This window comes from Lupinus angustifolius, chromosome LG09, assembly GCF_001865875.1.
Source record: "Lupinus angustifolius cultivar Tanjil chromosome LG09, LupAngTanjil_v1.0, whole genome shotgun sequence".
Classification (NCBI taxonomy): Eukaryota; Viridiplantae; Streptophyta; class Magnoliopsida; order Fabales; family Fabaceae; genus Lupinus; species Lupinus angustifolius.
The window spans coordinates 18,853,301-18,866,043 of NC_032017.1; the positions used below are offsets into that span (position 1 = coordinate 18,853,301).

The window sequence follows — 12,743 nt, forward strand, 5'->3', positions numbered from 1 at the left end:
TCCATTCGTAACCAATAGGTTTCGTACCTTCAGGTAATTCGACAAGATCCCAAACGTCATTATCATGCATACACTTTATCTCATCCTTCATGGCATCGACCCACTTTTGAGAGTTAGAACTTTTCATGGCTTGACAAAAGTTCAATGGATCATCTTCTGTTAACCCAATGTCATCCTCATGTTCTTGAAGAAATACAATATAATCATCAGGAATTGCACTTCTCTCCTCTCTAGTAGATCTCCTTCATGGCACTTCTACTTCTTGAGGTTGTTGAATTTGTTCTATAGGTACTTGAGGGAGAACCTCATTGTTGTCTTGTTCTGAAATATTGTGAGGGACAATATTCTAAACATTATCATCTATTACCGAATTTATTCCTTGAATGGTAATAGGCATAAGAACTTGCTCACTATCAATGACAAGTTCTTCTTCAAAGACACCATTCCATATGTTCTCTTCCTTCCCAAAATCAACTTCCTTAAGAAATCTTGTATTTCTCGTCTAAAAAAAGAGTTTTGAAGTGGGATCATAAAATTTATAGCCCCGAGAGCATGCAGCATAGCCAACAAAATAACAACTAACAGTTCTTGAGTCTAGTTTTCTTTCATGCGGCTTATAAGGTCGCGCCTCAGCTGGACAATCTCAAATGTGCAAGTGTTTTAAACTTGGCCTTTTATTAGTCCAAAGTTCATATGGTGTTTTGTTAAGTGCTTTACTTAGCACTTTGTTAAGGATGTAAACTGTGGTCTTTAAAGCTCTCCTCCAAAGAGACTCTGGCAAGGAAGAATGACTAATCATACTTCTCACCATATCATTAAGAGTTTGGTTTAATCATTCAACAACACCTTTCATGCTAGGTTTGCTTGGCATAGTGTATTGCAGAACAATTTCACATTCTTTGAGGAAAAACCACAAATAGCCCTTTTACAGCATCCTTATTTTTATTTCTTATCTTATTCTGAGAGGTCATAGCTAATTGAGCACTTTCAGTCTTATCTCTATGCAATCTCTCTTCCTTTTGCACATAGTTCATTTGAGTGTTAAAACTCACTTTCAATTGCCCAAAGTGAGCAGGAAGCGAGATCAAAACCAAGTGCACGAGCAAGTCATCACGAAGCTCTAACTTAAGTGATTTGAGTTTTGATGAGAGATTAGACATCTTCATAATTTACTCTATTGTGTTCCATTTGCCTTTATACTTCATAGAGATGAGTTTAGCCAAAAGGCTACTCGTCTCCGCCTTTTCATTTTTGGCAAAGCATGGTTCTATTTCTTCAATGAACTTTCTTGCACATTGACCCTCAGAAATAGAGCCCTGAAACGCTCCTAGAATAGAGCGTTTCATGATCATTAGACACATTCATTTAAAGTCTTCCAATTTCTCAATTTTTAACTTCATCGAGGATTTCCATAATAGAAATGAACTTCTCCACCTAAAATGCCAGATCTAAATCCGTACAGCCGAGAATAATTTCTACGGCTTCCTTCCAGACCTTAAAGTTTTTCTCATTTAGCAATGAGATGTTCTTAATTTGAGCAGAAATATTTGCAACACTAGTAAAAGAACAAAAATTGCAATCATTCTTGCAATTAAACTCATATTCAACTTTAATACTTAAATTCAAATGATAATGGGACACATCACGAGTTACTTAGCACAACATTAATATTCGATCTTTGACAAAAATATTAACTTGAAAGTGATACACTCAATGTAGTAATCAAATATTGATAATCGGTCCTGTCAAACAATAAGCCTTTCTTTGGACCGACTTACTATTCACATGAAAAGCCATATGATTATTACATATTTGTTGTTACAAGTATGTTTGTAATTTGGGCCAAATAATAATCTTTCTTAGGGCCGATCACTATTCGTATAAAATTCAAACATACAATTGGCTTGATATTTCAAATCAATCACTAATGATACTCTTGTTTGTGATCAAACATTGATCATAATGCATGTAAAATAATAAACTCTTCTTCAGACTAATATCTCATTCACATATGCAACTTTATAATAATTACAAGTTTACCATCACATGTGTGTATATAATCCGGCCAAATAATAATCTTCCTTTGGGCCGATTATTACACGCATAGATACATATACGCACTAGCATTTGACACTTATTATGAGCAATTCATAGAAAATATATCATTTTGGCGTCTTCATATTTAATAGATTTCCTTAAAATGTCAAACAAATTTTATTTTCCAAAAGAAAAATCATTTAGTTTACTTTGATTCAACATAACCTTAATCCAAATCATATATTATTTATATCGACATATAAATAGGTATATTCATTATAGTATATTGATAGCATTGCATCATTCTCATCACAATGACTGCATTTCGAATTCCAATAATGGTCCTTTTGAATTTTCCATAAAAAATATATTACTATTTTAAACATGATTAAACATGGCAGGACAAGCTGTCAAAACAGAAACAATGCTTCAACAATAGCAGCCACTTAATAATGCAATTAGCCACCAACTAATGCAACAAACCATAAGTGTTGCAACCATTTAAACAAACAAGTCAAGTAATATATAAAACAAGAGATATTCACATAAAGACCCAACACAAAATACCTAGCATAACATCAGTTTCTAGTCTTTATACAGAGAAATGAATTTGTAAGTGGTACTCTCAACATAATGATCAAATATTAACAATCAGTTCTGTCAAACAATAGTCTTTCTTTGGACCGAGTATTATTCACATGGGAAAAAAAACTTTATAATTGTTATTCATTTATCATCACATATATGTTATTACTTGGCCAAATTGTATCTTCCTTTAGGCCGAACATAATTCACATAAATAATCTCATACTCAACTATGTAATCTTAATTAATTTCCACAATAGAGGTTGCTTTGGCAACATATTGCATCAATTAATTCAAAATAATTACCAGAAATAAAAGAAAGTAATATTTCCTTATGATTGGGGTTCATAAAAATTGGGGGGAAATACATCTTTAATGAAGAACCATAAAATTCAGAACCTAAAGCTCTGATACCACTTGTTAGATATTTCCTTATGACTGGTGAAATACCAATCCTATAATCTTGAATCTCATGATTCTCACACATAATATAAAACAAAGATATAAAGTCATACCTAACTCCATGAATCCATGTTCTCTGATCTACTCTTTTGATGTACTTTTTGAGAGAGTTTTTGTATGATGGTCTACCTCAATCAAATCATTAATTCCTTTTGGGACCTTCGTTTTCTCTCTGATGGGGAGAGGTGAAAACTATTTGTGATTTCGTATATTGGGGACCATAACCTTCCTTATGCGTTAACTTATAGGCTAACCCTATAGGTTAACTTGATGGGTATCCACTCATTAAGCTCATATCTGTTATCACCTTTTAGAAATCTATAATCTATGTGGTACTAGTAATTAGATTACTTATAATATAACTCCTGAAAAAAGTCAATATCATTATATCAAATATATGATGTCCACATTAATTAGAAATTATAAATTTCTAACAACACTTACACAAATACAATGACAAAATACCAACAGAAGATGATTTATATATAATGACAGACTAGGTAAAATCAAACAATCAAAGTGAAAATCTATTATATAAAATGTGAATACTAAATAGTAAATTTGTTGGTTATAAACAACAAATAATATGTACATGTATCATACATAGTTTTGGTTTCTCCTACTAATACCAATCCTATTCTATCTTCTTCAGATTCATCTTCTAATATATTTCTTGCCCTCTGCATCATCTTTGATGATACTCCAAAGTTTATAAGGAAACTCAAGTGGCCATAAAACTACATCATGTTTTCAAAGATCCATTTTTGAAAGATGATCCGCTACTCTATTAGTTTCACGCCATGAGTGAGTAACATGATATTTATCGAATTTTAGCAAGAGTTTTTAGATGTGTTCTAAATACACATGAGCTTTTGACAAGAAGATACTTCTTTATTGATTGTGATCATAGCACTCAAACAATTTGATTCCACCCATATTGCACTAATTCCAAGACTTAATGAAAGAAGAAGCCCTCTCCATGTGGCACTAAGTTCAACCAATAGAACATTTTTCTGAGTAGATTTAGCAACAAATGCACATATTGGTTGACCCATGTAATCATGAAGCAATCCACCAAAACCAGCTTTTTCATTTTTCACTGAACCATCAGATCATTCCGAAATTTGGCCTCAACCATTCACACACTCTTATTGGAGTGGAAAATGCATTCAGAGTTTTTGCAGCAATTTGATTGAGATTCCTTCATCCTTTAATGGATAGCACAAATCTAACATGATTTTCCCTAGTCGTGTGCTTCTTGTCTTGAAGATGTGTCATTAAGCCATTTTCGCTACGAGTATTAATCTGGCATAGATCACAATTCCATTCCTTGTGACTTATAACATTGCTATTAGTTGAGATACAACCATCAATATTATATGCAAATAGTTGAAAGAAACAAGTTGATTGATTTTCATAGCCATGAGAATGGAATAATAGAAATGATGTGAATATATGATAGAAATGATGTGAATTATATGATGGAAATGATCTAGTACTAGCCTCTATTTATAGTGAGCAAATCATAAAAATAAAATAAATCAATCTCAATCTCAATTTCAAACTCAATCTTAACAAATCTCTTAAAATGATTTAAACAAATATATAATTTTAACATAATATAATATATTCTCTCTATATCTAATCTAAATATTATCTACAAGATAATTTAAGGTATTTTAAAATACTTTATTAAATTATAACACTTCCCTCAATTTCTATCTCAATCTTAAAAGAACTCTTAAAATGATTTGAACAAACATATAAGTTTAACATAATATAATATATCCTCTCTATATCTAATCTAAATATTATCTGCAGGACAATTTAAGATATTTTAAAATAATTTATTAAATTATAATACTTCCCTCATACTTGAAAATATATAATTGTTTTGTCTTCTCATTAGCATTTAGTTCCATAAACTTGGAGATTGAAATTACGAGTCACATTTGCTGGTAGGATGGAAAAGAAGTTAGTGTAAACTTATTTATTAAATGAGAACTTAATCATTTTTACTTTACTTTGTGTATTAAGAAGATAAAATGTACATTTAATTGATGACATGTTTGAGAATTGAGATTGTTATTTAAGATAACAAGATATGTAAATAAAATATTTATCATAGGTGTCCCATATATTCAAGATTTTAAAAGATATTTTTCATCTATCTTCCTTCCTTTAAAGTATAGGAGTGAATATTTGAAGGAAAATTAAATCACTTATATACCCTTACTAAAATCTGATACTAGAATATTACACTTTAATGCAGATTTACTTGCTAAATGTGCCATAAATAAAGCTTTAGTTTAATCATCTTTCTTTAATGCAATCACAATATCTTGTGCGGTTACAACAATTATTTCAAATTTTTTAATTAAGTTACATTAACTCAATCTCAACCATTCCATGAAATCTCCATTTTAAAAGATAGTGTTAAATGAAATGTTGATAATTAGTGAATAATTATTATTAAAAGTTGTATAGTATATTGTAAATTATTTAAAATCACTCGTGGGTCATTAGAATTGGAACTTTTTGTTATTGCTTTTTAATTATATAAAATTAATATTCATTATATATGATTTTGATGCAAATATGCTTGACTTGTATTTGACGTTGAAAATAGGAATTGTCTTCAATAATAATAATATATGTGAGCAACTTTTGGAGTGGTTCTTGCTTTGGCACATAAGTTGAATGAGGGTGTGACAAGTACAATAAAAGATGAACATTCATACACGATTTCAATAGTTTCAGACTAGGTAATCAAACTAAAGATGATGAGAAAAATAAAATGGCACATTTATATATAATTGCAGACTAGGTAAAATGAAACAATGAAAGTAAAAATCTGTTATATAAAATGACAATACTGAATAGTGTATTTGTTGGTTATAAACAACAAATAATATGTACATGTATCATACATAGTTTTGGTTTCTTCTACTGATACCAATTCTACTCTATCTTCTTCTTCATGTTCATCTTCTAATATATTTCTTGCCCTCTGCGTCATCTTTAATAATACTCCAAAGTTTATAAGGAAACTCAATTGGCCATAAAACTACATCATGTTTACAAAGATCCATTTTTGAAAGATGATCCGCTGCTCTATTAGTTTCACGCCATGAGTGAGTAACGTGATATTTATCGAACTTCAGCAAGAGTTTTTGGATGTGTTCCAAATACACATGAGCTTTCTGGCAAGAAGGTACTTCTTTATTGATTGTCATCACAGCATTCAAACAATCTGATTCCACCCATATTGCACTAATTCCAAGACTTAATGAAAGAATAAGCCCTCTCCATATAGCAGTAAGTTCAACCAATAGAACATCTTTCTGAGTAGATTTAGCGACAAATGCACATATTGGTTGACCCATGTAATCACGAAGCAATCCACCAAAACCAGCTCTTTCATTTTTCACGGAACCATCAGTATTCAATTTGATCCATCCGAAATTTGGCCTCAACCATTCACACACTCTTATGGGAGTGAAAAATGTATTAAGAGTTTTTGCAACAATTTGATTGAGATTCCTTGGTCCTTTAATGGATAGCACAGATCTAACATGATTTTCCTTAGCCTTGTGCTTCTTGCCTTGAAGATGTGCCATTAAGCCATTTTCGCTACCAATATTAATCTGGCATAGATCACAATTCCATTCATTCTGACTTATAACATTGCTATTAGTTGAGACACAATCAGCAATGTTATATATCTCCTTATGAAAATAGTTGAAAGAAATAGGTTGATAGATTTCCATAGCCATGAGAATGAGAATGGCACAATAGAAATTATGTGAGTTATATGTTGTGATTAATGATCTAGTGCTACCCTTTATTTATAGTAGTATTAGCACCAATGATCATATCATAAAAGTGAAACAAATCAATTTCAATCTATCTCTTAAGATTATTTAAACACATCTAAGATATACTTAAGATTATATAATATATTCCTTGCCATAAATTATAGGAGTGAATATTTGATGGAAAATTAATTCAAATCTGAAAATAGAATATTTCATTCTAATGAAAATTTATTGGCCAAAGACACCATAAATAAAGCTTTGGCGCCATAAATAAAGCTTTAGCGCCATAAATACAGTTTTAGTTTAATCCTATTTCTTAATGGAATCACAATCTCTTATCACAATTTTTTTCAAATTTCTTAACTAAGTCATATTAACTCAATCTCAATCATTCTGTTGAGATAATTTTTTATAAAAAAGTCTTTTAAGAAATATAATTTTCACTTCACTTGCTTTATCAGCACAGAATAAATTTAAAGGTTTTTATGAAATCAAAAACATTTATGCATATCCCTAATAGATAATTAGCATATACCTCATTGTTTCTCATTTTTATTTTTTCTCTACAAACTCAGACTTGTTTATCACTCTTTCCATCAACAAATTTTATGCACACCCCATCACCATGTATTACTACATCTCTACACTCTACTTAAAAGGCATTTAGCTCCATCTCTCTTTCAGCACCATCTTCATTAGCAATCATAACAATCTCATGCAAATGATTGGAAAAGCATTAGAGTATACAAAATTACATAGGGTATATCGCCAATGTAATATTTTGTTTGTCTTGCCAAATGTGCTAATTCCTTCATACCAAACATAACTATAGGTAATCTTAAATCCAAAATATCAGGTAAGACTAAAAGTCCCTTATATGAGATACCCAAGTTATCATCTAAATTCAAGGTTATACATTTAGTGATCAACAGTTAATGCCACTGATCGAAGCATATAAAAATAGAACTCTTGTATTGATGAGAACATTGTTATAACTGTACATTAATTCTATTGACCAGTCTCAATGGAAATACTATTACACTTACTTATGCCACAGTCAACGACTCTCGCGTTGTGACTGGAAAACTCAGCGACCAGGTACCAAATCTGGGTTATCGTTACCGGAGAAAGTAACAAGATTGTTATGTGCATGGATGGCAGTCCCACAGTCTGAGTTATTATTACCTTCAACCTGAAGATGAGGTTCAAAACAAGAGGTTATAGGTAAAAAAAAGATGTGCACAAAATACCATGAAATGCTGATTAATTGAAAACCTGATCATATAGTGAATGAAAGCATACCTGCTGAGCTGGTACAAGAGAGATTTCCTGGTTTCTCTTAGACAGGTCTCTCAAAGCACCCTGCAGAATACAGTGTCAAAATGTTAAGCAGTTTCTGTATAAGAAATTGGAGATTCCCGCCATTGAATATCATGTTTCCCCACCATTAAAGTCCACAATGTAGCATGAAATGGAAACAGAATCACGAACCACAGCATTGGACATGAAAGCCAAAAAGACTATCACTTAAATATTTTTAAACCATAGGAAAGTAAAATTAAAACAGAGCATTTTGGACATGAAAGCAGAAAGATCTTTTAAAATTCTTAATATTCACACTGGTTACAAAAATGACGCCAGTTATAGGCTGTTTCTTCTCAAACCAACTCTAAGCTAAAAAAAATCACTTAACAGTATACATTAAAAAAATCCAATACAACACAGGAACAGAGTAGCACAGTGCATGCATGAGAAACAAAATCAGCAAAAGCTGGACAGATGTGAACTTAACATGCATATGCATACAGAGCAGGAAGATAACCTATATGTTCATATTGTATGCTTTATTAAATGAAAATGCTTCACAGGAAACTTAGAAAATTATGGAGCTGTAAAAAGAGTAAAATTCACTTCTTGAATTCGAACCGATATAGTTATATGAAAGAACATATTTAAAGAAAATACCAAATACAAATCATTTGGAGAAAATACCTACCCTATTTGCCCAAAAAAGTCCGCAAGCGTTGCATAGTGACCTTGGTCCATTTGGCCCTCGCCGCATCATTGGGGTAGATTTTGAACTAATGCCACAATGTGTGCACCTATACAAATTTACAATAAAAAGGGATGGTAAACATCCAGTTAAACACATCCCACTCAAGCGAAAATTCATCACATATGGAACTACTTAGTACAAGCCTACAAGGTGCAAGTCATAATTAATAATGTAAAATAAAGTATTGAATAACCTTGAACTAGACAAGATAACAAGTCAAATGGCACTGCTAGAAGCACAGTAAGTCATAAACTCTCAGGATGAAAAGAATCTTTTTACTATAAAATCATACAAGTAACATGATTCTTACGCAGTTTCTGATGGACTATCATCATGCCTTGTTTCTTAGACGAAGTAAACTGCCCCTTTTTACTGTCCAACCTGCATTTAAGGATCAGATAAATACAACACAAAGGAAAAAACCTTCAAAATCATATATCAGTGAAAAATTAAGAAAGGAAAAGAAAAACAGTTTAATTGTCATATTTTTTATTTGGTGATTAAAAAACCTTATCAGGTGTAACAGAATCAAAAACATAAACTTGGCCACGAAACGACAGCGTTAGCTGGTTAGACCCATTGCAGGGTTGAACAGCAAAGTCGTGGTCCCCACCACCACCGTCACCGGAGACATATACATCAGCAGCAGCAATATCTTCAACGCCCCACCAATTGCACCGTTACCATCATCAAGGGCATGCTTTTCATATTGAATGTGATCCATAGAGTGCTCGTTGGATACGTCGTCGTTTTCGTCAGCACTGATCTGGTTGAGCATGTTCTTTGGCGGGGCGTGACCATACATTGTTCGTTCAATGATGGAATTCAGAGGTTCCGATGCATTTACATGGACAAATAGAGTGGAATTCGAAACCCTAACCCTAGTTAGAGTTTGAATTTGAATTGAATTGAAATGTGTGTTTGAGAATGAGGGTGAAAGTGAATATGAAGATGAATGAATACATTGAGCTCTAGCTCGAGAAAATAGAGTATGCAAAGTTGGGAAGTGAAAAATAGCCCAGAACATTAACTTTGTTTATTTAACTTCAGAAATTATATCAGTAGTCTTATATTGAAGGGATAAAAATGGTTAATTTTAAGTTTTATAAGAACATGTTCACTGAACATTATATCTATTTATCTTCGTTTTAACACACAGCTAATATTACAATTACTGATAATTAGAAACTTGTAGCCAATTAAAGTTGGGAAAACATTGCTCTCTTAGCATGAACATATTTAAGAAATATCGATCTTAATATCTTAAATTTCATGATTCTCACACATAATATAAAACAATGATATAAAGTCATACCTGAATCCCTGAATCCATGTTCTCTGATCTACTCCTTTGATATGCCTTTTGAAATAGTTTTGCTATTATGATCTTCCTCAACCAAATCTTTACTTCCTTTTGGGACCTTCGTTTTCTCTATGATGGGAAGAGATGAAAACTATTTGTGATTTGAGACCATAACCTTTCATATGCGTTAACTTCTAGAGTTCTCTTTATCTCATATAGGTTAACCTGATGGGTATCCACTCATTAAGCTCATATCCGTTATCAGCTTTTAGAAATCTATGTAACACTAGTAATTAGATCACTTATAGTATAACCCCTGAAATAAATAGCTGATATCATTATATCAAATATATGATGTCCACCTTAATTATAAATTATAAATTTCTAACAATCTTTCACTTGGGCTTCATATCTTCCTGATACAAATATCTCAGAGGTTCTTTAGGTGCGCATCCGTGTGTTATTTACATTTAGACTTCTCCTTAATACAATCTGGTTCATCTCATATGTCAACTATGAAAACACCACGACTTTCATTACATGCAAGCGTGACTCGACCATGATGATCACCATATTAATATACTCAATGACATAGATCAAATATGGATGAGTGACATGGAAATTTCATGCAATGTGATTTCAAACATGTCTATTTCCAACTGGTCATTCTTTGTTTTTTAGTAAGATCAATTCAAAGTCTTTAATTGTAACACAATAGTTACAATGCACAATTTCAAAATAGAGCAAGAAATCATCAACCTTATTATGCATAAAAAACTGTATATAACATCCAAAGTAAATCATAAAACATATAGACTCCCACTAAACTAAGGTATCCTAAGGAACAACACTAATATGAGCAACATGCTCATGAAAGACTTTAGTTACCAAACCCTTAGTCAGTGGATCAGCTAGCATAAAATTTGTCCTTATATGTTCTATGGAAATTTGTCCATTTTGAACAATTTCTTTAACAACCAGAAACTTTATGTCAATAAATTTTGACTTTGTAGAACTCCTATTATTGTTAAAGAACCGCGGACTTGTTGTCACAATAAATCCTCAATGGTCTTTCAATACCATCGATCACACTAAGCCAGTGACAAAATTTCCGCAACCATATGTCATGGTTTGATGTTTCAAAACAAGCCATGAACTCCGCAACCATGATTGAAGGGGCTATGAGTGTCTATTTTGCAGACTTCCAAGAGATAACACCTCCAACCAATACAAACACATATCCAGAGGTGGCTTGTCTATTGTCTAGACATTCAGCAAAATCGGAGTCAGAGTACCCATTGATCTCTAAATTCTCAGACCTTCGATAAGTGAGCATATACTCCTTTGTTCTCCTCAAGTAACACATAACACTTTTGACTCCCTTCCAATGATGCATTCCAGGATTACTCAAATATCTGCTCAAAACTCTTACAACAAATGTTATGTCAGGATGTGTGCAAACTCGAACATAAATTAGACTTCCTACTTCAGATGCATGAGGAATCTTTTGCATCTCGTATCTTTCAAGGTCATTATTAGGGCACTGTTCGAGACTAAATTTGTCTCCCTTAGCTATAGGGGTATCCCCTAGTTTACTGTCTTTCATGTCAAATCTATCTAGTAGTTTATCTATATAGCTTTCTTGTGATAACCTTGGTACCTTGAGAGCGATCTCTTAGTATCTGAATACCTAATACAAAAGAAGCTTCACCGAGATCTTTATTTCGAAATTATTCATTAGAAATCTCTTGGTCTCATACAATAGTCTCATATCACTGCTAGTAAGCAATATATCATCGACATATAATACTAGGAAGATAAATTTACTCTCACTGAACTTATGGTATACATAATCTTCAACTTTATTTGCACCAAACCATACGAGATAATAACTTGATGAAATTTGTAATTCCATTAACGAGAAGCTTGTTTGAGCCTATAGATGGATTTCTTTAATTTGCGTACTATTGACTTTGAGCCAACTAACATAAAGTTTTCTAGTTGCACCAGATAGATCGTTTCCTTAATGTCACCATTAAGAAACACAGTCTTAACATCCATCTGATGTAGCTCTAAATTATTATGAGCTACTAGTGCCAATATTATTCTAAAAGAATCATTCGAAGATACTGGAGAGAAAGTTTCTTTATAATCAATGCATTCTTTCTGGGTGAAGCCATTAGCTACTAAACGAGCTTTATATCTGTCAATATTACCCTTCGAATCCCTCTCGGTTTTAAATATCCATTCGCAACCAATAGGTTTCGCACCTTCAGGTTATTCGACAAGATCCCAAACGTCATTATGATGCATAGACTTTATCTCATTCTTCATGGCATCGATCCACTTTTGAGAGTTAGAACTTTTCATGGCTTGACAAAAGTTCAATGGATCATCTTTTGTTAACCCAATGTCATCCTCATGTTCTTGAAGAAATACAATATAATCATCAGGAATTGCACTTCTCCTCTCTCTAGTGGAT

General features: G+C 32.3%; 2 pseudogenes; both read right to left on the bottom strand.

The window, feature by feature from the left end:
• On the bottom strand, positions 3,739–5,490 carry LOC109356323 (annotated as a pseudogene).
• LOC109356324 lies at positions 7,945–9,920 on the bottom strand (annotated as a pseudogene).